We start from the raw sequence: 27,136 nt of genomic DNA, 5'->3' as shown, positions 1-27,136 counted from the left end.
GGGCCTGCACGAAATGCACGTTTCACAAGTCCTTCGTACTCGAGAAACTCATAGTCAATTGTCGGGAAGAATTCATCATCACTCCAAGGAACATCAATTGTACCCTTGGTACCGAGAATTATCCCACAGATTATATTCCCGAATCCAATCTTTTTATCCTTGGATCGAGACGCAGCAACAAGACCTTCCATCAAAATTTTGGAAGAATCTACTGTATTCCCTTGGAAAACATCTCCAAGGACATAAAAATCAGTGTCACGGACTACACTACTGAATGTGCACCCGAATAAACTGTGACACAGAAATTTGTGCAAATACAACATGGAACTGGAGTGAAAAGACTTATTGTAGGCGAGTTTTGAATTGAATCGCCAGAATCCAGTGAGCATTCTCCAAATATCAGTGGATGTCATGGCTCTTCCAGGATGACGTTTGATTGTATCCCTCGGGGGAAAACCAAACCAAGCATTCAACTCGGGATAGCCAAAAGTGAAGATTTCGCCATCTCGACGAAAACTGAGACGTACCCGTCGTTTGTTAGTGAAACAAACGGTACAGAAGAATTCGAGTATCCAGTCGCCTATTATTGGAAATCGCATTTTGGCGAATTTTGTCCACCCTAAGCGTTCCATATAGCGGCTCATGTCATCACTAATTCCAAGTTGGTTGTTAAGGCATCATCCATATACAACATTCCGGTGAAGAATTTGTAACGGAGATTCCAATAACGCCTACCTTTATCATGATTGAAGATAGGAAAAGGCGCCCCATATCGCTTGGATAAGTCTGGGCGTTTGGTGCTTGAGGCACCAGTGTGCCTTGAAGCGTTGTATTTGGTAGGCATGGTGCAAAGTTTCTGTTACTTTAGCAAAGAATTGTGTTTGCGAAGAAAATCAGAGGTCTGACAAAGATGAAAAGAATTGTAACAGAACTTGAATCCTCTTGGATTAATTTATAAGAGTTTTAGATGAAAAGAGGTGTTGTTTTAATCATGAAAAGGTATAAAATTACACCTTTCGGGAATGAAGAAACTTAAGGTTTCATTTGTCAAAAGGTTCGTTGAAAGGGTTAGGATGTTTCAGACCTGATAGCGTATGAATTACGCATGTCGCGAGCGAGAATGGCTAAGCCGCGGTCGCGGCACGCGATTTCCTTGTAGAAATCAGTCATCGATAGCTCTTCCCAATTCACGGTAGAGAATTTAATATTCTCGGTATGAACAGAGAAATCCTAACCTATTTGGACTAATCTTAAAAAGAGGATTTTCGGCAGGGAATTCTAAATTCTCGGCAGAGAATTGCCTAAAACTTCAAATTCATCTTAATTTCCTAAAAATTAAATCTAAAATCATGAAATAAAAATATCTTATGCATTTAAATCATAACATAAAGTCATCTAATCATAAAAAATGGTATTTTGGAAAAATAAAATAAAATAAAATAAATAAAAATAAAATAAATGAACAAAAATATAAAAACAATAAAACAAAAGAAACTGTGTAAGATAAACTGAGTAATTTATTGGTCAGATAATCTTGTTACGAACGGAATTTCTATTTGTGAAATATTTTCGTAATAGATTTTACATCGATTACCATTAACTTTGAATCGAACTCCGTTAGGACCTTCCAGTTCTAAAGAACCATAATCGAATGTTTTGACGACTAAATATGGTCATATCCATCTGGACTTAAGTTTTCCTGGAAATAAACGAAGTCGTGAATTAAATAACAGCACTTTATCCCCAACATTAAAGTGTTTGACTTTAATTTTGGCATCATGCCATTTTTTCACTTTTTCGTTATAAATCTTTGCATTTTCGTAAGATAGATGACGTAACTCATCTAACTCATTCAAATTAAGCAAACGTTTCTTACCTGCTTATCGTAAATCAAAGTTAAGTTCCCTAATAGCCCAATAGGCTTTATGTTCTAATTCGACTGGCAAATGACATGCCTTACCATACACTAAACGGTATGGAGTCATTCCTATTGGGGTTTTAAATGCAGTACGGTATGCCCATAACGCATTATTGAGTTTAGAAGACCAATCTTTTCTAGAAGATGAAACTGTTTTCTCGAGAATCCATTTGAGTTCTCTATTTGATATCTCCGCCTGACCATTTGACTGAGGATGGTATGGCGTTGATACGCGATGGCATACTCCATATTTTTTCATAAGCGTTTCAAAACTTCGGTTTATAAAATGAGTACCGCCATCACTAACGATTACTCTTGGACAACCAAATCTACAAAATATATCGTCAAGAAAATTAACGACAACTTTAGAATCATTCGTCGGGGTTGCAATAGCTTCAACCCACTTTGAAACTTAATCAACGACAACTAATATGTAAGTTTTACCATTAGAAGGGGGAAAGGTCCCATGAAATCTATTCCCCACATATCGAAGACTTCAACTTCTAATATGGTTGTGAGGGGCATCTCATCTTTCCTTCATAGATTTCCTGTTCTTTGGCACTTATCACAACGAGTAATAAATGAACGGACGTCCTTAAACATCGTAGGCCAAAAGAAACCACTTTCAAATATTCTAGCTGCTGTCTTGTTAACTCCATTATGTCCTCCATAAGAGCTAGAATGGCATTCCGACATTATGGATTCATATTCATTTTCACCAACGCATCTCTTAATTATCCCGTCACCACAAGTCTTGAACAAAAAAGGATCTTCCCAAAAATACTGTTTAATATCGAAGAAAAATTTCTTCTTTTGTTGGAAATCTAATCATTCCGGAACAATATTGGCTGCAAGATAATTAGCAATATCCGCATACCATGGTGACATGACGCTTTTCATTTAATAGAGATGTTCATCAGGGAAATCATCTCGTATACCGTTAGTTTCACCTATAGGACCGTTCTCATCTTCAAGTCTCGATAGATGATCGGCGACAAGGTTTTCAACTCCCTTTTTGTCTTTTATTTCTATATCAAATTCTTCTAATAATAAAACCCATCTAATTAGACGTGGTTTTGCATCCTTTTTAGCAAATAAATATCTTAATGCTGCATGATCAGTATAAATAATAACTTTCGAACCTAACAAGTATGGCCTAAACTTATCACATGCAAAAACTATAGCTAACATTTCGTTCTCAGTTGTGGTGTAGTTTAATTGTGCACCAGACAGTGTGTGACTTGCATAATAAATAACATGAAGTTTCTTATCTTTCCTTTGACCTAAAACATATCCGACAGCTAAATCACTTGCATCACACATAATTTCAAAGGGTAAATCCCAATCTGGTTTAGCAATGATAGGTGCACTGACTAGAGCAATTTCAATGTTTCGAAATCTTTAACGCATTCTTCATTAAAATCAAAGGTTGAATCTTTCATAAGTAAATTAGTAAGTGGTTTGGAAATTATAGAAAAATTCTTAATAAATCTTCTATAAAAACCAGCATGTCCTAAGAATGATCTTACTCCCTTAACAGTAGTTGGAGGGGGTAATTTTTCTATTACTGAAGTTTTTGCTCTATCTACTTCTAATCCTTTTTCAGATATTTTGTGACCTAAAACAATTCCTTCGTCAACCATGAAATGAAATTTTTCCCAGTTTAATACCAAATTTGTTTCTTCACACCTAGACAAAACTTTATCCAAGTTTTCTAGGCACGAATCAAAAGAATCTCTATAAACTGAAAAATCGTCCATAAAAACTTCCATGATATCTTCAATGAAATCATTAAAAATCGCAGTCATACAACGTTGAAATGTTGCAGGTGCATTACATAGACCAAAGGGCATCCTTCCATATGCAAATGTTCTGTAAGGACATGTGAAGGTTGTTTTATCTTGGTCATCCGGGTAAATGTATATTTGAAAGAATCCGGAGTAACCATCTAGAAAACAATAGAAAACATGACCAGCTATCCTTTCGATCATTTGATCAATGAAAGGAAGAGGAAAATGATCTTTCCTAGTTGCTTTATTTAGATTTCTATAATCTATACAAACTCTCCAACCAGTGGTGGTTCGTGTAGGAATTAATTCACCTTCTTCATTCCTTACAACTGTTATGCCTCCCTTTTTAGGTACACAATGGATTGGACTAACCCATTCACTATCCGAAATAGGATAAATGATTCCATTATCTAGAAGTTTAGTAATCTTTTAAGTCTGAAATTTGCCAACTCATACTTCCTATCCTATTTCTAACAACTTCTTTCAATTTCTCTTCTTGAACTTGTGTTAATTTGTTAGAGATAATTATAGGTAGAGAATCGCCTTCGCCTAAGAAAGCGTACCTCAAATGACTTGGTAATTCTTTAAGTTCTAATTTAGGTGGAACTATAATCGAAGGCGGAACTGGTCCATCTTCTCGAATCAAAGGTTATGGGTACTTAACTTCTAGTTCATCACTCATTATAGGTTCTATTATTTCTTCTTTTTGAACAATGTCATTTACACATTCTTCAATTAAATCAAGTTTCATACAAGCGAAATCCTCCATAGGATATTTCATCGCTTGATTCATATCAAACTCAATCTTATCATCTCCTATTTGTAAAACTACTTTCCCTTCCGACACATCAACTAGAGCACGTCCTGTGTTCATAAACGGTCTACCAAAAATTAGCGGACAATTAACATCATAAGCAAAATCTAAAATAACGAAATCGGTAGAAAAAATAAATTTGTCAACTTTAACTAAAACATCCTCAATTATACCGTATGGTCTTTTAGTGGTTTGATCCGCTAATTGCAAAACCATATTGATACGTTTGATGTCTTCTTCTAAGCCTAACTTATTAAAAATGGATAATGGCATCAAGTTAATGCTTGCTCCTAAATCACAGAGACAACTGGGAAATTCAATATCTCCCAATTTACACAGAATGGTAAAGCATCCGGGATCTTTGAGTTTAGTGGGCAAATTGCTTGACACAATCGAACTGCAATCTTCAGTTAGTGAAATGGATGAAATTCCTTCCCAACTGATTTTCTTTGATATTAAATCTTTGAGGAATTTACCATAGTTGGGAATTTGCATAATCGCATCCATAAACGTCAAATTAATATGCAAATTTTTAAGTTTATCTAAAAATGTTAAAAGTTGTTTATCATAGTCCTTATTGCGGACTTTGTGTGGAAAAGGTGGTTTGGGTACAAAAGTTTTTGTACTAGAGTTAATTGTTGCATCTTTTTGTTTTAATGAATCTTCTTTGGGCTTCGGTAAATTAGTTCCAGGTAAAGTCGAATTTCCGGGCATTTCCGGGCCTAAGTAATTTTTCCCTGAACGAAGAGTGATAGCCTTAACATGCTCTTTCGGATTTTCTTCCGTATGGCTTGGAAGACTTCCCTCTTTGCGGGATGAAATTGATTTAGCGAGTTGTCCAATTTGAATCTCCAAAGTATGGATGCTAGATGATTGGTTTTTAATAAGCTGATCGAATTTATTCTCGACCCGTTTAAAACCATTGTCGTGATTACTTATTTTTCCGCTCATAGCATCAATAAATTTGTCGGTTTTAGAAGATAAAGTGCTAATCGTATCTCTTGATTGATTTTGATAATTAGTAGTACGATTTTGATTAGCGTTAGCGTTATTATTATTACCCCTCCAGTTAAAGTTAGGATGATTTCTCCATCCAGGATTATATGTATTGGAATAAGGGTTATTATTTTGGTTTTGCCCTTGGACAAAATTTACCTGTTCAATTTCACTCATACCTTCGTAATCCACATCTGTTTGGATTGGCTTACCATTAGGATCACACGGTGCCATAAACCTATCAATTTTGTGCGACAAGGCAGAAAATTGGGCTTGCAACATCGCTACTGGATTAAGATTCACTATACCTTTAACTGATGACATTGCTGAGGATGATGGTTTCACTATTGGTACGTGTCCACGTTCCGCGGGCCACATACAACTGTTGATTGCCATTTCCTCTAAAAGTTCTTTTGCTTGGGCAAATGTTTTCTTCATAAATAACCCTCTAGACATAGCGTCCAATGAACTTCTAGTTGTAGGATTTAGTCCATTATAAAATGTTTGGGTAAATTTCATCAATGGTGTACAACCTTTACCACATTTCACACTTTGGTGTACAACCTTCATTTTGTCTCGTTAATATGTACGACCTTCTAGGTGACTTCCCACTTTAGTGTACAATAGGTAAAAATGACCGGTCAACGCTTGGTCAACGCGCCACCTCATCATTTTTCAACTCCTAGAAAATTAATTCTCTCTTTTACCCCTTTTCTTCTTCCTTACCCATTTCTTAATTTCTCTCTCTATCTTCTTTTTCTTTATTATTCCGTAGTCTTTTAGTTTTGAAACTCATTATACACAGTAATTTGTTGTTATTATCAATGGAATACAAATTTTAATTATTGTAAGAAAAATCCATAAAAAATCCATGGTTATTAATTATCAATAAAATATAAATTATAAATTATAGTTTATTTCCAGAGAATTCTCAACAGGTAAAAACCAATCACAATTTCTGAAATGGCAGCCGGCACCGGATCTTCGCGTGAAGAAAATTTCCATGGCCAAACTGGCCGAGGGCTAAGGAAATGGTCCAATTCATGGAAAAGGTAGTCTTTTCCACTCCCAAATCTGAAGAAATTCCCGTCAAGAAGCGCAACCTTTCTCTCTGTTGCCTATAAGACCGTGATCGATGCCCGCCGTGCTTCCTGGAGGATCATTTCCTCCATCGAGCAGAAGGAGGAGAGACGAGGTAACACCGATCGATGCATCAATGAATACATGTCTAAGATTGAGAATGAGTTTTCCGATATCTGCTGTGGGATCTTAAAGCTTTTGGATGAAAAGCTTGTTTTGGCTGCCCGAAGCGAAGATTCGAAGGTGTTTTACCTGAAGATGAAGGGATATTACCATAGATATCTGCAAGAAGCATGTTCGTGTTCTTTGATTTTTGAAGTGATGTTTGGGTATTTCAAAATAATTTAAGTATGACTCCATTGTTGTTAGATCGATATGTATTTAAGAGATTTTCTATGTGGTTTCACGGGTCAGATCTGTTTATATTTATTTAGTTGGGTAAGTTTCAAAAATAAAAGATTACAGAATAATCATAAAGAGAGAAGTTATAGAGAGAAGTTGAGAAATGGGGAAGGAAGAAGGAGGGTAAAAGAGACAATTAATCTTCTAGAAGTTGAAAAATGATGAGGTGGCACGTTGACCAAACGTTGACAGGTCATTTTTACCTGCTGTATACCAAAGTGGGAGGTCACCTATAAAGTCGTACATATTAATATGACAAAATGAAGGTTGTACACCAAAGTGTGAAATGAGGCAAACGTTGTACACCATTGATGAAATTTACCCTAAAATGTTTGCATTAAAAGTTCAGCGGGCAATTGGTGGTGTGGGCATAAACGTTGAAGTTCTTTAAAACGTTCCCAAGCTTCATAAAGAGTTTCACTATCATTTTAAGAAAAAGACGTTAACTCTTTAATGACTCTTGCGGTTTTTGCTAAAGGAAATTTTTTTGATAAAAATGCTTGGGCTAATTGCTCCCAAGTCTCAAATGATGCGGCTGGCATAGAAGTCAACCACTCTTTGGCTCGATCCTTCAAAGTAAAAGGAAAAAGGCGAAGACTGATCGCTTCCGCAGTCACATTTGGTATTTTAAAAGTATCGCAAATTTTTAAGAAATTTGTTAAGTGATTGTTAGGATTTTCGTTAGGTAACCCATAAAATGTTACGTTATTTTGTAACATATTAAGCAACGCATGCTTAATCTCAAATTGATTTGCATTAATTTGGGGTCTAACTATACTGTTTGTTACAACGGCTACACCTAGCCTAGCGTAATCCATAAGTGTTGGTGGATTTGCCATCTTACCAGACTCGGTATTTATCTTTACTGGGGTTTTGTTTTTGTTTTTATTTTTCTTGTCTTTCTTGTTCTTTTTAATGGTTCTATCAATTTCTGGATCTAGTGGTTTTGGTGGTATGCCTGAACTTCGAGAATTGCGCATGAACTTGAAATCTTGCACGAACCGAAACTACCTATAAAACAGAATTTGAAGAATAAATATATTAGTAACCTGATATAATTAAAATATAAAAGTTTGAATGAGTATAAATAAACCTAGATTCGAAATAAAATACGAAAAGTCTAAATTTTTATCAAAAATTTTGGCGTTCCCCGGCAACAGCGCCAAAAACTTGTTGAGCGATTTCCGCAAGTGCACGGTATATGCTTGGAGTAACAAAAGATATCGATCCCACATGGAACTCGTTTTAACAAAAACTTATTCTGAATCGGTTAAATTTACTTTTAAGGTTTATAATATGGAAAATCGTTTAATCGGTTTTGGTTTTGAAATTTCTAGAATAAGAATTAGATTGGAGTATGAAGATGTTAGAAAATATCTGATTTAAGAATGAATTTGCAAAACAGGAACGTTTTAGTACTTTTAGAAAAGTAAACAAGTATATTCGTTTGCATTAAGCAAAGAAAACAACTTTAAACTTTGTACGAATTATAAAGATGAAATAAATGACGGAACCTCTAATTAATTGGCTTTGAACGCGACAAAACCCTTTCGGGATAGTTGCCCTCAATCAAATTAAAACTCTTTTGAGATAATAATTTGCCTAAGTGTTCAACAAAGTTTCCTTGTAAAGATTTTGAATTAAACTACGTTTTAATGAAAACACCAGCAGTCACTTTAGTGGATTGGTTACCATAAGTGCTGCATAAAAATCCATCGAATAGAACAGATTTTATTAGATGAAATATAAATTGATACAAGTTTATAGAGAACATGGAGCATGGAAACATTCGACAGCGTGTAAGTGAACGGGTTGTCAATCCTTTCCTTGGGTTTCGTTAGAGTTTGTCAGGCTCAGGGGAGGATCCTCTACTCAATCTTCTCGTTGAATCTTCGTAATAGAGACTAGGCCGGTCTACTACCAAAATGTAAACTAAATTTGAACAATGTCTAAACGCTACTGAATTTGTTATTATCTAGTAAACAATGTGTGTACATCATATTGCTTTTTACAGAATCGAAATCTAACTTCTGAATCACTTGACTCGGAATTTCTGCATAAATTCTATACTAATCTCTTTCTTCTACACATATCACTCTCTTTTCAACTCCCAAATCAATACTTTATTTATAGATGTTGAAGAGTCTTGATTGAAGTGTCGTGTCCGTTGTGAAGGATCGTATCCGTTGCGAAAGGATGTCTTTATCCACCCGAACGAACGCGTTTCGTCGAAAACGAAAGTGTGTAACTAGGCTTATAAAGATTCCCGCTCGTACCGAGAATATTAAATTCTCTATCGAGAATGGGGGAGCATCAATTTGGTCTTCGAACGAAGGGAAGGAGAGGCTGGAACGCGCGTGTCGCGACCGAGAATTTGAGATTCTCGGTCTCGGCTTTCACAAAATTCTCTACCGAGAATTCTGTTTCCTCAACCGAGAATTCTTCATTTCTTCTGTTTCTGACTTCGTCTTTGTCCTTGTTTTGGTGTAATTTGATCTTCGTCGTTTTTAACTCCTTTTGTAGGGTTTTTATTATGTTTTTGAGCTCTTTTTACTCCTATTTGGATTTTACCAAATATTTATGTACCTTGCATGAAAGAAACATATTCGAGAGTAAAAGTATTCTAAATAGGTATAAATAGCACAAATTCGTAGCAATATTGATGTAATTATTAATGATATTTTAGGTATATTTTGGGCTTAACATCTGCATTTCTTCGCCCGTGTTTCAAGTTTTGATTAATGGGGATATGTCTGAGGAGTTTACCGCTTCCCGGGGCATCCGTCAAGGGGACCCTATGAGTCCTTTCTTATTTGTTATTGCAATGGAGAGGTTGACTCACCTTATCTAAGAAGCTGTTGATAATGGGAATTTCCATCCAGTGTCCATCAATAAATTATGTCCCCAGGTTACTCATTTGTTCTTTGCAGATGATGTTATGATCTTTGTGGAAGGCAATGAGGAGCAAATTGGTGTGATTATGGATATCCTTAACTGTTTCTGCTCTGCTTCTGGCCAAAAGCTTAATATCCAAAAATCCCAGATGTTGTGTTCTAAAAATATGAGTCAAAGAGTCTGCAAAAGGTTGAGTGAAATATTTGGTATACCTTTGACTAATTCTTTGGGTAAGTATCTGGGGATTCCCCTCCATAGTGATAGAGTTTCTAAAGTTTCCTTTAAGGAGACGCTTGATAAAACTAATAGTAAATGTGCCAATTGGAAAGCTAAAACTCTTTCTCTTGCGGGTCGCCTTACTCTGATTCAGTCAGTCAATTGTGCGGTTCCTAATCATATTATGCAAGCTTATCATTTGCCTGAGCTTGTTCTTAATGATCTTGATAAAATCAATCGTCGGTTCCTATGGGGGGACTCTGTGGAGGGGAAAAAAATTCACCTTGTTCCTTAGAATGAGGTCTGTCAACCTAAAAATATGGGAGGACTGGGGATTAGAAAACCCAGAGATAACAATAAAGTGTTATTAATGAAACTTCTGTGGAGGATGTGGCAACTTCCATCTTCTCTTTGGGTTCAGTTATTGTGTGGGAAATATAGAAAGGATAGGATCTTTGGGGGTCCTAAAGAGAGGGTTATTAATTGTTCCTTTCTTTGGAAAGGCCTTAGTGTTGTGTTTTCAGAGTTTTGCTCTGGGATTGGTTGGGATGTGGGTAATGGTAAATCTATTAGCTTTTGGAATGATATCTGGATTGGTAATAAGCTTTTATTAGAGGTTTATGATTCCATGCCACCTTTAGATATCCGGAATTGGAGGATTGCTGATGTGGTGGATTTTGAGGGGAATTGGATTTGGTCGAGGTTTGACTCTTTCCTCAATCTGGAAATGCTCCTCAAAATTAGAGGAGTTAAAGTTAGTGGCAAGGAGGAAGACAGTGATAGTCACTGTTGGTCTTTGACAAACAATGGGGCTTATTCTTGTAAATCAGCTTTTGAGGCCTTTAATCAAGTGTTGGAGACTCCTCACCCTGAGTTGTGGAAAAATATTTGGGCCTTGAAAGTTCCTTACCGTATTAGGAGCTTCCTGTGGCTCAGTGTTAAAAATAGGCTGCTTACAAATACTGATAGAAAAAGGCGTCATTTGGTGGAGTCTGGAGCTTATAGTAGATGCAGAGGGCATGAAGAAACCATTTCCCATGCTCTTAGAGATTGTGCTAAGAGTAAAGAAGTGTGGAGGAAAGTTCTCCCTGACCAGTTGCTGTCTGCTTTCCTGTCCCATTCTGATCTTGACTGGTTTGTAGATGGTGTTAGTGGGAAGCTGTTGGCCGATCTGGAGCATGGTGTTATCATTTTTGTGGTTGTCTGTCATCAGATTTGGAAATGGAGGAAAGAGGAGATTTTTGGAGGAGATTTTGTTGTTAGTCCTAATTTAGTTGATTTCTTTTCTAAAAAGATTTGGAATATTGTTGAGAGCTTCAAAGAGGATACTTTAGCTAGGTCTATTCAGAGTAAAGATGTCCATCTCTTTGGCTGGAGTAGGCCTAGTGAGGGGGTGGTGAAGTTAAACACTGATGGCTCTTGTCTTAAGGACGGTAAAATTGCTGCTGGAGGGGTTATGAGAGATGCTGGTGGTGGTTGGGTGTATGGGTTCACTCAGAATTTGGGAATGGGTTCTTCCTTTTCTGCGGAGCTTTGGGGGATCTTCTCTGGCATCAGTCTTGCTAAAATTCTGGGGTTGAAAAATCTGCTGGTGGAATCGGACAACCTCGAAGCTGTCAGAATGATTTCTGTTAATAATGCTATATGTTTAAATAGCCAAAATTTAATCAAAGGGATTAGAAGAGTTTGTTCTTCCTTTGATTCCATTAGGCTTTGCCATATTTTTAGGGAGCAGAATAGGGTGGCGGACCGTCTTGCGGCTGAGGGCCATGTGAGGTTGTTGGGTCTCTCAACATTCTCCTCACCTCCTAGTTTCCTATCTTCTCTTATTTTAGATGATATGGTGGGGGTCAGCTTTTCTAGGCTGATCCCGGGTTAGACTGTTTTTTTCCCTTCCTACCAAAAAAAGGGAAAAAAAAATATAATATGATTAATTTAATTATGACGTTTAGCTTAAATTATATATATTTTGTAAAACGTTAAGCTTAAATTCGTATTATTTTGTAAACGTTAAGCCTATATTGGTGCTATTTTGTACGTGAGGCCTAAATTGATGCAATATTGTAAACGGTAAGCCTAAATTGATATCTATATATAATATAAAACAGTAACGATGGTGCTGAGATGTTACTTCCTCCTTTTTTACTGATAAAAAATAAAATAAAATATATAATATATTAATTTTAATGATATTATTATATTTATCTATAAAAAGATATAGGTTTTATCCGTACTACATCTAAGAGTTTTACAGAAGTTAAATTAATCCCTAAAATCTCTCTAATTCTCTGCATATTTATATATAATATAAAACAAGTAACGATGGAGCTAAGCTGTCACATCCTCCTCTTTTACTGATAAAAAATAAAATAAAATATATAATATATTAATTTTAATTATATTATTATATTTATCTATAAAAAGATAGATTTTATCCGTACTACATCTAAGAGTTTTACAGAATTTAAATTAATCTCTAAAATCTCTCTAATTCTCTGCATATCTATATATAATATAAAACAGTAACGATGGAGCTGAAGTGTCATTTCCTCATTTTTTACTGATAAAAATATAATATAAAATATAGTATATTAACTTTAGTTATATTATTATATTTATTTATAAAAATATTATTTTATTCGTACTATATGTAAGAGTTCTATAGAATTTAATCCCTAAAATCTCTCAAATTCTTTGTATATCTATATCTAAAAGTTCTACATAATTTAAATTAATCCCTAAAATTTTTCTAATTCTCTGCATATCTATATATAATATAAAATAGTAACGATAGAGTTGAGGTGTCACTTCCTCCTTTTTTACTGATAAAAAACATAATATAATATATAATATATTAATTTTAATTATATTATTATATTTATCTATAAAAAAGATTATTTAAGGTAAATGTGAAAATAAAATAATAATATTTAATTTATATAGCACCTTTATATCATTAATTGTAATTATTAGATTATATTTTTGTTAATATTTATATGGTAAGATGAATCCGTGCATCGTACGGGTCAAAAACTAGTTATGTTATAAATGCTAAACCTATATTGGTGCTATTTTGAACGTTGAGCCTAAATTGGTACTTCCCAAAAACCTTAGGCCTATTTTGGTACCTTATCCCTAAAAGAATCGGGACAGTTAGGTTTCTTTAACTTATTTGATCAGTAATGTATGACTGTAACTTTTAATTATTCTCAGTTAATTCAAAGTCTCATTTTTATGTTACTATTTTATAATATCTATAACTCAAATCACATTACAAATTGCAATTATTTGAAATGTTAGTTTTATTAGTTATTAATTAATTTTAATCTTACAGTTCTAAAATTTTAGATTATATAATAATTTATACTTGTTTTTGTTTTGTGTTGTCTATAGTAATAATAATAATATGAATTGTGTAATATATATTTACATGAAATCGCTCTTAGTTTAGAATATAGAATGAAATGAAGTTTCCCTCATCTGATTACTGAAATAAAAATACAAAAAGATAATTTTATTTTATTTTATCTAAGAGTGTTGTTTTATAAAAAGTGAACAGTGCAATGATGTATATAATAGTTGTAATCAAAGTAATTAGTAGGTTGTTCATAATCTATAGGGATAATTACTAATCTAGCCCAATGAAGAACCCCACTTTACATATCTAACCACCTTCCTTTCATTTTACCAAATTAGACAAATAAACCCATTTTGGACAAAACTACCCTTATTTTAGTTTGAAGGTTCATCTCCTACCTCCCGCTCCTTCCACTTCCACTTCCTCACTTACCTTTCCCATTCAACTTCCTTGTGGTTCATTTTCTTCATTTTCAGTTCGTTTCAACTGCATTTTACGTTTTGAACTCATCACTATATATAATCCGGGTTGTTCTTCTCTACATTTTCATTTTCATTTTCTCCTACCTCGACATTTTCATCTCCGGTTTCTTCCTTCCCTGCGAAGCGCGACTGTGATGGCAAGAAAACGGAAGGCGACGGCGACGGCGACGGCGGCAAGCGAAGAGGAAGGACGGACAAAGCATAAGGTAAGCATGCATCATCTTCTTCCCTGTTACCGCCATTAATGGATTAAATGCGCTTGAATGCGCTCGTATGTTAACTGTATGTAGATATGGTCGCATTTGTTACCTAAATGCGCTCAAATGCGACAAGGTATAATAGGCGAACATAGTGTCACATTTGTTACCTAAATGCGACACATTCGACGAGCCATTCCATTAAACTGTCCCATTTATTACCTAAATGCGCTCAAATGCGACATTATACACCATGAAACATTGTCGTATTTGAGCGCATTTAGGTAAGAATGCGACATGATTGTAAGCCTTATACATAGAATATGTCAGTTTTGTTAGAGAATTTAATGTGTGTATGTTTAAAATTGTTACATCATGATCCCAGTGAATCTAAAAAGAGAAAACATAGTTCCATTTTCAAATATCCCAAGGCGGTTAATTCGGAGGCTCAAGTAACAGTCAGGTTTAATATGGATTCTGGGGTCATGATAAAGAAGTATTTGAGTGAAAAGCAGTTAGAAATGTATAGGAAAACATGTTTTGGTCAATATTTGGATATGAAAGTTGCTAGTTTCTCTGCTGGAATAGTGCATCATGTCCTATCACGGGAGATTAAACATAAAGAAAGTAAACACAGGGAGATGTGGTTCAGGGTGAGGGGAGTTGATATGAGGTTTGGAGATTGGGAGTTTGGCCTGATAAGTGGTTTAAGGTTTGGGGTAAACATTGGGGAATTCATGGAAAAAATGTATGAATTAGAGATGCCGCATAGGTTGCGAAATAAGTACTTCAAGAAATACGAGACAATAACGACAATTCACTTCTTTGAAGTTTTGAAAATTGTACAATGGAAGAAGAAGGATGCGACCGACCGATTTAACCAAGATGATGTGATGATTGCCATGTTGTACTTTGTGCATGGCAATGTATTGGATAATGCTAACGAGAGGCATGCAAAGGATTGGGTTTTGGATCTTGCAGATTATCCAAGCCTGTTTAATGAGTTTCCATGGGGGACGTTGGCTTGGGAGGAGACGTATAGGTTCTTGGACTGGGCCATTAGCAAAAGACTGAAGCAATTAGAGGCGAATGCAGCGGGAAATAGGAAACGGGTGCCATATCAACTTATTGGATTTGCACACGTATTCCAGGTATGATTTGTGTATGATTTGTCTATATATGTTTAGTGTTTGAATGCGCCCAATTTCCATCTGTGTCGCATTTATAATGGAATGCGCTCAAATGCGACATGATTGAGTTATAACCATGTCGCAGTCGAGCGCATTGAAAATGGAATGCGACATGATTGGGTTATAAACCATGTCGCATTCGAGCGCATTGAAATTGGAATGCGACATGATTAGGTTATAACCATGTCGCATTCGAGCGCATTCAAATGGAATGCGACAATGTTATAATTCTTATTAATGGATACCTCTTATTTGCAGACTTGGATTATTGAGTTGTGGAATGTGACTCATGCATATTACACAATGAGAAGTGGCAACCCACTTCCACGCTTGTTTAGATGGTCCCAGAGAATAGTCCCCTCAAACAAAGTAATCAAAGAAACGTTTTCTATAAGTGGCATGAGATTCGTGTGTTTCTCTTTACTTTGTATTTGTTTACCAATACATTGCTATTTTTTTTTCAATGTAAGGTTGCTGATCCTCCAGACGCGTGTCTTGTGGTTGAGGATAGAGAGAAAGCATTCGATTGGTACACGTATTTGGTGGACCATGTTGAAGGAAGTTGATATAAATGCTATATTTGCCCCAATAATGAAAGGTAAGGAGAAGGTTGAAGCTGAGGAAGAGGAAGGTGATGGGGAGGAGGAAAGTGATGAGGAGGAAGGTGATGAGGAAGAAGGTGATGAAGAGGAGGGTGATGAAGAGGAGGGTGATGATGGAGGTGATGATGAAGAGGGTGGTGAGGAAGGGGATGAAGTTGATAGATATATCATTGCATCACGGTCACAAACGACCGAGATAAAACAACTTCAAAAAGTTCTAACGGATGTGCTTGAGAGGCACCATACGTGGTGCAAGGGACAATTTAGTAAGGTCGGCAGTAGGTTAGACAACCTAGATGAACGGGTATCATTGATTGAGGGAGATATAAAAGAATTAAAGGCGATGGGTCGACCCAATGCTAATGTGGAGAGTGAGGAGGCTGAGGCCAGTAAAATTCGGGAGGAGCCAGTGGTCGAAGAGGGGCGGATGAAAGATGGAAAGGAACAAAAGGCAGGTATGGTTCAAGAGGAGCCGATGAAAGATGGAAAGGAACAAGAGGCAGGTATGGTTCAAGAGGAGGACGTTGAGAATGTTATTGTGGTACCAGACGATTCTTTGCAGGAGGAAGTTGCGCAATTAGATGAGGTTGTCCATCTTGATGATTCTGTGCCTGAGGGAGTGACACCAAATTTGCAGCAAGAGGTACAAGTTGGTTGAATTTATACATATCATATCTCTGTGTCGCATTCTGTAGTGGAATGCGCTCCAATGCGACAAGATGTTGCACTATGGCTTATCGCATTAGAGCGCATTCGTCTCCAATGCGACAAGATGTTGCACTATGGCTTGTCGCATTAGAGCGCATTCATCTCCAATGCGACAAGATGTTGCACTATGGCTTGTCACATTGGAGCGCATTTCTCTTCAATGCGACAAAATGTTGAATTACAGCTTTCACGTATGAATTATTCATTACCATGTTTTTGTAGGTGGTTGATCCAAAAGAAGATAAAGGTCAAGGGACCGGGAAAGATGAAGTTAAGGAAGATACTCGAGGAGGTATAGTTCCAACCCGAGGTGGAGGCACAGCTAGAGGTAAAGGAGCAGGACGTGGAAAAGGAGCAGGACGTGGAACAAAAGTAGTACGTGGAAAAGGTAAACGGGTTGCTAAGGTTAGCAAGTATTTGAATTCGCCGTGGACCGATCCATTAAAGTACACCGATCCAGTAGCATTATATGGTGGCCATATCAAGTCCGAATTTGAGGAAAGACCACCTATTTGTGATGTTGATGATCAGCGCCACCGAATAGATGCATGTTTGATAGAAGAGCTAGAATTGTGGATCAACGGGCCTGAATCAACTCAGGGAATATGTTTGAAAGGTTTAGAATTATACAGTTTGGATGCAAAAATTTTCAATACACTTCGGGATGTGGGGACGTATATCTGGAATGAGGTAACCTTAATCAATCCAATATATCATATTCATTTGTAAGTATGTGACTTTTACTGTATTAAATGTTTACATAATCTTATTGTAGCATATCAATGGTTGGCTGTATTTACTTAGACGACAGTCAGTACAAACTGATGTGGCTGCAGAATGGACCACTGTTGATACTGACTTTGTTGGATGTATGTACCAAGCCATGTTTGTGAAGGGGTTCAATGAACCGGGGTGGGATAGTGAAGACTATTTCGTACGAAGAGTAAAAGGTGATGCAAATAATTTTGTACGCCCTTGGCACACAGTGAAGAGAGTGTTTATTCCGATAAATTACAAGCAAGAGCACTGGATCCTAGGAGTGTTGGAGTTGCGGTCTATGCACTTATATATATATGACAGTCTTGTATCAAACATGTCGGAGCAACCTTTGGATGCGGTTCTCCAAACACCCTTGCAAGTCATTGTTAGAGTAATGGAATTGAGTGGCTATTTCGTAGATGGACGGGAAAATGTGCGACGGATGATCACTTGGAGCAGAGTTACAGGGGTGCCACAACAAATGTCCGGCTCAAATGACTGTGGCGTTTGGACTTGCATAAACGCACAATTCTTAAGTGGATTACATGATCTCCCGCATGACGACTCTTATGTATATCCATACAATTCTACGGATGGCGCTTTCTTTCGTTTACGACTTACGGTTGAGTTGTTTCATGGACGTTTGTTAGACTTCAAATGATATTGTACTCTGATGTTGCACTATGTTGTTATATATGTAATATTTATGCACTATTTGTTACAAACCCTGTCGCATTTGAATGGAATGCGCTCAAATGCGACGCCAAGTATTTGTTTTGAATTTCCTGAGTCGCATTTGAGCGCATTCAACGCACAAATGCGACCAGGATTCTTATAAACCCTGTCGCATTTGAGTGGAATGCGCTCAAATGCGACGCGAATATTCACAATGAATTTCCTGAGTCGCATTTGAGCGCATTCAACGCACAAATGCGACCAAGATTCTTATAAACCCTGTCGCATTTGAGTGGAATGCGCTCAAATGCGACTCGAAGTATTCACAATTTGTACAAGATAACAAGATAAAGTATTGTACAATATAAATTTGTTTGTCCCCAATAGAATCATACAAGCACATGATAAAGACAAATGATCATAAATGCTTCGAGGTAGTAGTGTTAGAACAACTTGCTGAACTTGAGATTACACTAGGAAACCGACTAGTGTTTGGAAGCATGGATGGACAATTCAAACGATTATGACCGATGCTTCCGCATCTGCTACACCTTGTGCGAATTACATCTTCACCCACAGATGGCCTTCTTTTTTGACCTTTTGGTCGACCAGCAGACCGTCCCTCCTTCTTAGGAGGAAGCACTTTCATAGGATTCTCGTTCACTTTCCATTCTGATTGATGACCAAGTGGATATATCGACTCACCCCATGCCAACTTAACTGACTCGTTGGTGTAGTAGCGATGTACCCACCTGTAGGCGTTATCCATCCTATGTTTGGAAGCAATTTTGCATACATGTTCACATGGAAATTGTGCTAGTTGCCATTTCCTGCACGTACATGTTCCTGCATTTAAATCAACAAGTCCCCCCTTAACCCGATCACCGATTTGAAAGGTGTGATTATCCACAGGGAAATATGAACAACGTATCGCTATCTCTACACGCTTTATCATCTTTTCTTCCGGCTTCCTTGCCAAATAGCCCACACGTTCTTCTGCAGAAACATGTTAATCTCGTAAATAATTACGTATGTCTAAATAAAATAAAATAAAATAGAATACACGTTTATAACCTGCTTCTGTACGTCTCTCGTAAAACCATTTTTGTAGTGTCATGCGTATAAACTCAACCAACATTGTGATTGGTAGACGTCTAGCATCCACCATTAACGCGTTGAATGATTCTGCCACATTCGTCGTGATAATGTTATATCGACGACCACAGAAGAATGCACGGGACCATTTCTCTTTTCCAGCTTGCAGTAAATATTCGGCAGCACCGGAATGTAGTGAACGAAGTGTTGCAAAGGATTCCTCAAAATCGGATACCCGATAGGATTTTGCACATTTCCAAAACGCCTCATCTATCTTACGAATTCCACGAAATTTGGCCTTAACATTTTGTTGCAGATGACGTGCGCACGCCCTGTGAACAGCATTAGGAAAAACCAAACTAACTGCATGTATAATGCTTTGGTTCCGATCTGATATAATGGCTAGATCTTCAACATCATTCAGACACTCTTTCAATTTGTTGAAAAACCAAAGCCATGATTCATTACTTTCTTTCGGTCCAACTCCAAATGCAACAGGAAAGATCATTTTGTTCGCATCAACACCAACTGCAATGTATAATATGCCGGGATATTTACCTTTTAGAAACGTTCCATCAACGGTAATGACAGGTCGAATATGTAGTTTAAAACCTCTCAATGATGCACCCATAGCCATAAAGAAAAATCTAAATTGATCATCATCATCTGTCTCGATATGTGTCACGGTACCCGGATTTGTACTTTTCAACATCTCACAGTAGTCCGGCAACAACATGAACGATTCCTCCGGTGAACCACTTTGTGCTTCCAATGCCCAGTGTCTTGCTCTCCAAGCTTGCATGTAAGAAAGATTGACGGAAAAATCTCGTTCAAAATCAAAAACAATATCTTTTGGTCGATGCACCCGATTTTCCAAATCAAACTTGCTTCGGAGTAGTATCCCTGCAACACGTTTCCCCGCTTGCCTATGGTGCGGACATATCTGATCTCTCCCACAAGCATGCATGTCCATACCATCTATTCTTGAAAGCCTGAACAAATTGGAACCTGGAATGACGATCCCTCTAGCCCTCCAATTGCATTTGCCCACATCCTTACATTTCACCTCAAACAAAGACTTGTTTGATTTGTAAACCTTCCATTCAAACTTATTTTCAATTGCATATTTTCCAAGTGAATCTTGCAATTCAACTTTGTTTGAAAATATATCATTGACCCTCAAAGCAGTACCTCTGTTTGATTGTTTAGGTGCAATCATATTCACGGGCGCATCGCATGGCTTTGGACACCATCGAAATGGATCAGTCATCCTTTTCATTCTATCTTCATCGCCATCCTCATATGGGATACGTTGGACGCATTTAGATTGCTTAACTATTTCGTGAACACTTTTAATAGGAATTTCATTCTGAGTGGTATCTTCATTCTCCACATTATCACCATTATTGTAACAATAATCATTATCATAATGCTCATCATAATGATCGTGATTATCATTATTCATATAATCATCGATACCATTTCCACAATCGTTGTCATCCTTACCATGTATAGGAGCATCCAGTTCGATGGTGGGATCATTACTTACTACTTCCGTTGCTTTCCTTTGACCAACATATCCATCCTTGTTAGGTCGCAATGTTGAAGCTTGTATTGTTCGCATGTTTATAGTAGCATACAATGGAATCAAATCGGTCGGATTCATTCGGCAGTACTCTATGAATCCCATGACATCTCCATCGTCATCAATATCTGCTATCCCGCCACGCAGTTTATTTGGACCATATGTCACCTGCATGGACATTTGGAGATCATACGAGGTTGAGTCAACGCGGAGTGCACCATAAACTTTCTCTTTCAACTTTTGCAAGTCAATATCTACTGGCAAAACCAACAACTTCGCTTTACCACCCACGTATGTCATCACTTTTCCTTCTGTAGTCCACTGTCCGTTCCAAGATAAAAAACACGTACACCTCTCTTTGGTTGACATACTTCTACATTTAGTAAAATGGACACGTGATCAAAACATAATAAAGCCAATTCATATGTAAATGATGCTCAAATGCGACATGATACACCAAAATGCGACTCAAATGCGACAATCTATGCCAAAATGCGACTGCCAAATGCGACATGGTACATCAAATGCGACCACAAATGCGACATGGCTATGAATCCGACAAGCTATATATTAGTCCTTGTCGCATTTTATTATCTGTGTCGCATTTGACCACCGAATGCGACACATCGGGCGACAATGGCGGAATCGGAAAATGTCAAGATTCAAACAAATGTATTCGAAAACCAACTGTGTATTTCTAGTAATGTATATGAAAAATGAGGGAATGATACTTACATGAACTTGAATGGGGTATGGATATCTTTAGATCTTGGGTTGAGTTGATGAATTTTTATGTGAGAATGTGAAAGTAAATGAAAGGGAAAGAGGGGATGGTTGTTATATGAGAATAAGGGTAGTTTTGTCCAAAATGGGTTTATTTGTCTAATTTGGTAAAATGAAAGGAAGGTGGGTTAGATATGTAAAGTGGGGTTCTTCATTGGGCTAGATTAGTAATTATCCCTAATCTATATCTATATATAATATAAAACAGTAACGATAGATTTGATGTGTCACTTCATTATTTTTTACTGATAAAAAATATATATTTTTTTTGTAGAAAAGGAAAGGAAACACAACAACAAAAAACCCAATCACGGGATCATCCTAGGAAAGCTAACCCCAATCCTATCATCTAACAGGAAAGGGAAGAGAAACCCAGGGGGAACAGGAAGGGTAGAGACTCCAAGAAGACCGTCATGAGCAGCTGCCGCCAAACGATCAGCAACCCGATTTTGCTCTCTGAAAACGTGACAGAACTCAAAACTCTCAAAGGATGAGCAAAACCTTCTAATAGCTTTTATAAGGTTGCTATACTTCAAACTCGGGGCATGACTGTCTTTAATCATATTAATGGCCTCCAGATTATCTGATTCAATAGTCAGACTCTTAATGCCAAGCCTACCAGCCAGCTTGATCCCAGTTAGGATGCCCCAGAGCTCAGCAGCAAAGGAAGACCCTAAACCCAAATTCTGGTAAAAACCAGAAAGCCAAGCTCCTCCAGCATCTCTGAGAACACCTCCTGCAGCAATTTTTCCATTGCTGAGGCAAGAGCCATCAGTGTTCAGCTTTACAACCCCTTCTCTGGGTCTAACCCAGCTAACCAGGTGGACATTCTTACTCAGGGAGGAAACGGCCAGAGAATCACCTTTAAAACTGTCCAAAATGGAGAAGAACTTATTGGAGAAAAAATCAACTAAGTTTGGCACGAAAATAGTTTTACTACCAAAAATTTCCTCATTTCTCCACCTCCAGATTTGGTGACAGATAATGGCAAAGAAGATGTCACCATGCTCTATAAACGAGAGGAGCTTGCCTTTAACACCATCAGAGAACCAGACCTCTTCAGGATGGGCCAGGAAGGAAGAAAAAGAATTAGGAGGAAGAATCTTCCTCCAAACCTCTTTACTCTTTGAACAATCCCTCAGGGCATGGCATAAGGACTCAGTATAGTCCCTGCATCTACTACAAGTTCCAGACTCCGATAAATGCCTCTTGTGCCTATCCAAGTTAGTCAATAACCTGTTCTTGACGCCCAGCCACAAGAAACTCCTAACACGATAAGGAACTTTAAGGGCCCAAATGGACTTCCAAACCTCAGAGGAAGGAACCGATAAAGGGGGGGAGGAAAACGCTTCAAAGGCAGACTTGCAAGAGTATGCTCCATTATTAGTCAGAGCCCAACAGTGTCTATCCAAATCCTCCTCATGAGTACTCACCTTGAAGCCCCGCATTTTAAGGAGGGTATCGAGACCTAAAAAAGGCTCAAACTTGGCCCAGATCCAATCCCCTTCAGAGTCCACCACGTCAGCAATCCTCCAGTTCTTGATGTCATTAGGCAGGGGAGAAATACACATATCTACCAAAGGTTTGTCCCCTAACCAGGTATCAAACCAGAAACTAATGGATTTACCATTACCCACATCAAGACCAACCCCAGTACAAAATTCCGCAAAAATGGTGCTAATCCCTTTCCAAAGAAAGGAACACTGGGCAACTCTTTCCTTGGGGCCCCCCAAAGATTTTATCTTTCCGATACTTACCACAAAGAAGGCGAGCCCAAAGAGAAGAAGGGCACTGCCACATCCGCCAAAGGAGCTTCATTAATAAAACTTTATTTTTGTCCTTTGCTTTCCTAATACCCAAACCACCAGACGCTTTGGGTAGGCACACTTCATTCCAGGGCACAAGATGGATTTTTCTCCCCGCCTCAGCTTTTCCCCACGGGAATCTACGGTTGATCTTATCCAGATTATTAAGCACAGGGGCCGGAAGTAGACAAGCCTGCATGATATGATTAGGGGTTGCACAATTAACCGATTGCACTAACGTCGTACGGCCCGCCAGAGAAAGAGTACTGGCTTTCCAAGAGGCACATTTAGAATTGGCTCTGTCCAAAGTATCCTGAAAGGTAACTTTAGAAACTCTTTCACTGTGCAGAGGAATACCCAGGTACTTCCCAAGAGAGTCAGTAAGAGGAATACCAGACAAGTCACTTAATCTTTTGCAAACTCTGGGATTCATATTCTTAGAGCACATCATCCTTGACTTTTGGATATTAAGCTTTTGACCGGAAGCCTCACAAAAACAATCAAGGATATCCATAATAACACTCAATTGCTCTTCATTACCTTCCAGAAAGATAAGGACATCGTCAGCAAAGAATAAGTGAGTCACCTGGGGGCAGAATCTATTAATAGCTACCGGGTGGAAACTCCCAATATCAATAGCATCTTGAATTAGGTGAGAAAGCCTTTCCATAGCAATAATGAAAAGGAAAGGACTCATAGGGTCACCTTGACGGATACCCCGGCCTGGAGAAAACTCCTCAGACATATCCTCATTAACCATGACTTGAAAAACCGGAGAAGAAATACAGACCTTGATAAGCTTCCTCCAGTTCTCCGGGACTCTAGCTCTCTCAAGACTTTCCATAAGAAAATCCCAGTTGATCCGATCATAAGCTTTTTCCAAATCAAGCTTCAAAGCCACCATGCCTTTCTTCCCTTTTTTAATCTTCATCGAATGGACCATTTCTTGGGCTATCACCACATTGTCCATCATTTGTCTACCGGGAACAAAACTCCCCTGATTCTGACAAATGATGTCAGGGAGGATTCCCCGGATTCTATTAGCCACAATCTTTGTAACAGTTTTATAAAGAACATTACAAAGACTAATGGGTCTCATATGCAGGAAGGAAGAAGGCTTCTCAATTTTCGGGATAAGGACAAGGAGGGTCCTATTAACAAGCCCAATGTCCTTAGACCCATTAAAAACGCCAAAGATGAAATCATAGATACCCTCCTTAACCACCTCCCAGTGTTTATGGTAAAAGCCAGCCAGCAAACCATCAATCCCCGGAGCTTTAGCCGCCCCAATACTAAAAATAGCTTGGTCGATCTCTTTACACGAGATAGGCTGAAAGGCAATCTGAATGTTATCCTCACTAATCTGAGGGAATGTAGCAGCAGAATGGGCCCTATTAAGCTGGACAGGAGCCTCCTTGAACAGGTCCTTATAGAAATCAAAGGCCATATTACGAATCACCTCGTCTTCATAAACCCACTCCCCATTGGAGTTTTTAATGGCTTCAATCCTATTTCTCTGTCTTCTGATCATGGTAGAAAGATGGAAGTATCTGGTGTTACGATCCCCATCTCTAATCCACGATTTTCTGGACTTCTGGAACCAAAGAAGCTCCTCCTGTCTAAGCACAGCCTCCAACTCCTTCTGGAGAGTTATAAGAAGACCATCCAACATGTGATCAAATCTAATCTCCAGTCTACGCTGGATACCCTCCATCCTTCTTAATAACTTATTCTTCCTCCCAATGATATGACCAAAAACATGTTTATTCCACCCTAACACCTTTTCTCTGAACCCATCAGCAGCTTGTAAGACATTCAAGTGAGGAATCCAGTTATCCTGAACAAACTCCTTGAACTTAGGATGGGAATCCCAGGCCAACTGATACCGGAAAGGTCTCCTACCTCTAGGCCGGTTGCCTCTCAAGAGTCTAAACAAAATTGGACAGTGATCTGAATGCCGAAAAGGAAGATTTAAAACCGAACACTCAGGAAAGGAAGTTTGAGCAACCACATTAGCATAGACTTTATCCAAACGCACGAAGGTGTTGTTGCGTTTCCAGGTGAATTTATGACCAGAAGCCCTAAGATCACCCAAACCACATAAATCCATACTATTCTTATGGTTAAGGCAACGATTAATGTAATGAGTAGAACCCCCCCCCTCTGGTCACTCATAAGAGCAATGTCATTGAAATCACCCGCAATAAACCAGGCCTCAGAAATATTGACACTCATAGAGTAAAGAATCTCCCAAAGACGATTCCGATTAGCTAACACAGGGTCAGCATAAACAAGAGTCAGCAAGAAGGGCCTAATCCCAGTAACACTGACTTTACAGTGAATAAACTGCTTATCCATATTAATAACATCAAAGTTAATCCGATCTGGCCTCCAGAAAAGCCAAATCCCACCAGCCCGGCCAGTTGCCTCCGATCTAACACACCTCCACAACTTAAACTTTTTAACCACCTCCTCCGCTTTCTCTCCACTAATTTTAGTTTCCAATAAAGCAAAACAGGAGGGGTTAAACTGTTTAATAAGATCATTAATATGGATGCGGGTAGCCTTGCTAGCCGCACCCCTAACATTCCAACACAATAAATCCATAAGAGGGAGGACAACTGACCACACAACCAACCTAAACTAGGTATTTACTGGGGGCTCCTGAGAGCCTCACCGAGGAACCCGCAGGTCCCCTCTTCTCATAAGGAGCCAGAGAGTTGAGGATGCCTTTCTGTTTACTCTTTGGCTTCTTCAGGTTAGGTTTAATAACCCCCATAACTTTACCAGGCCCAGTATCCCCACAAGGAATAGGATTACTAACCTCAGATTTCTCATTCAACCTATGGGTTTCCAGAACAAGGGATTTTCCCCGTTCCTCACCTTTAGACACAAAGAGGGGATTAACAGCATCAACCATCCCCACTGAAGGACCAGAAGGATCCAAACCAGGAATGTTATGCTCCACCTGCATCTCACTCTGGACAGGCAAGTGAACCTCCTCAATGGATAAAGCCTCAAACCTAGACCCAGATCTCAGGGTAGAAGATGATTCTGCTCCCTCCCTGGCATTGGGCTTCGACTTCTCCTTCTCCAAAGAAATAGCCAAGGGCTTAGGAGAAGCGGATTTCCCCTCGGAGGAGATATCAGGAGGGACATTCTGACTAACCGGAGGTTGAGTCCTTCGACGAGCGGTCCTTTTAGCCACCATCCAGGGGCCAAAATTCCCACCTCCTCCCTGGATACCCGCCGAATTGCTCCCACTGTCCATAACATTCTCCTCAATGACCCTCTCCCTCTTGGGACACCCTTCTTTAGAATGACCATATATACCACATTCATAACAAATGTTATGTAAACCCTCATATTGAATGAAAAAAACCTTATCCTGCACACAGAATTTAGACAGTAAGGGTTTTGCAAGATCAACATCCACACAGACCCTAGCAAACTTGCCTCTAATGGCACCTAAGGTCGTCTTATCCACATGGTGGACCCTCCCTACCAAGCCACCAATTTTCGTGAGAATCTTCTCACTATAATACTCAATAGGAAGGCCTGGAATCTAACCCGAGTCAAAATCCTATTCACCATACAATCGTGAGGGTTAAAATTAGGGACCCAAGGCCTTAAGGCCAAAACCTGGTTAGCAATAATATACGGGCCTCCCATAATTACAGTATTATAATCCTCCACACTGGTAAATTTTATGATGAAGTAGTCATTCTCGATATCAGTAATACTAACTTTCCCTTTCTTCGCCCACTGGGAATGAATTCTCTGGGC

At 38.3% G+C, this 27,136-nt stretch overlaps 1 non-coding gene across 1 annotated transcript; it reads left to right on the top strand.

Annotated features, from left to right (window-relative positions):
* Positions 1-7,354: 7,354 nt before the first annotated feature.
* LOC136207639 (small nucleolar RNA R71) lies at positions 7,355-7,461 on the top strand. The gene has a single exon (XR_010676770.1). It is a non-coding gene; the product is annotated as a small nucleolar RNA R71 (small nucleolar RNA).
* The last annotated feature ends 19,675 nt before the right edge of the window (positions 7,462-27,136 follow it).

The sequence above is a fragment of the Euphorbia lathyris genome, chromosome 9 (genome assembly GCF_963576675.1).
Source record: "Euphorbia lathyris chromosome 9, ddEupLath1.1, whole genome shotgun sequence".
Classification (NCBI taxonomy): Eukaryota; Viridiplantae; Streptophyta; class Magnoliopsida; order Malpighiales; family Euphorbiaceae; genus Euphorbia; species Euphorbia lathyris.
This window is presented reverse-complemented; position numbering and strand designations above follow the sequence as displayed.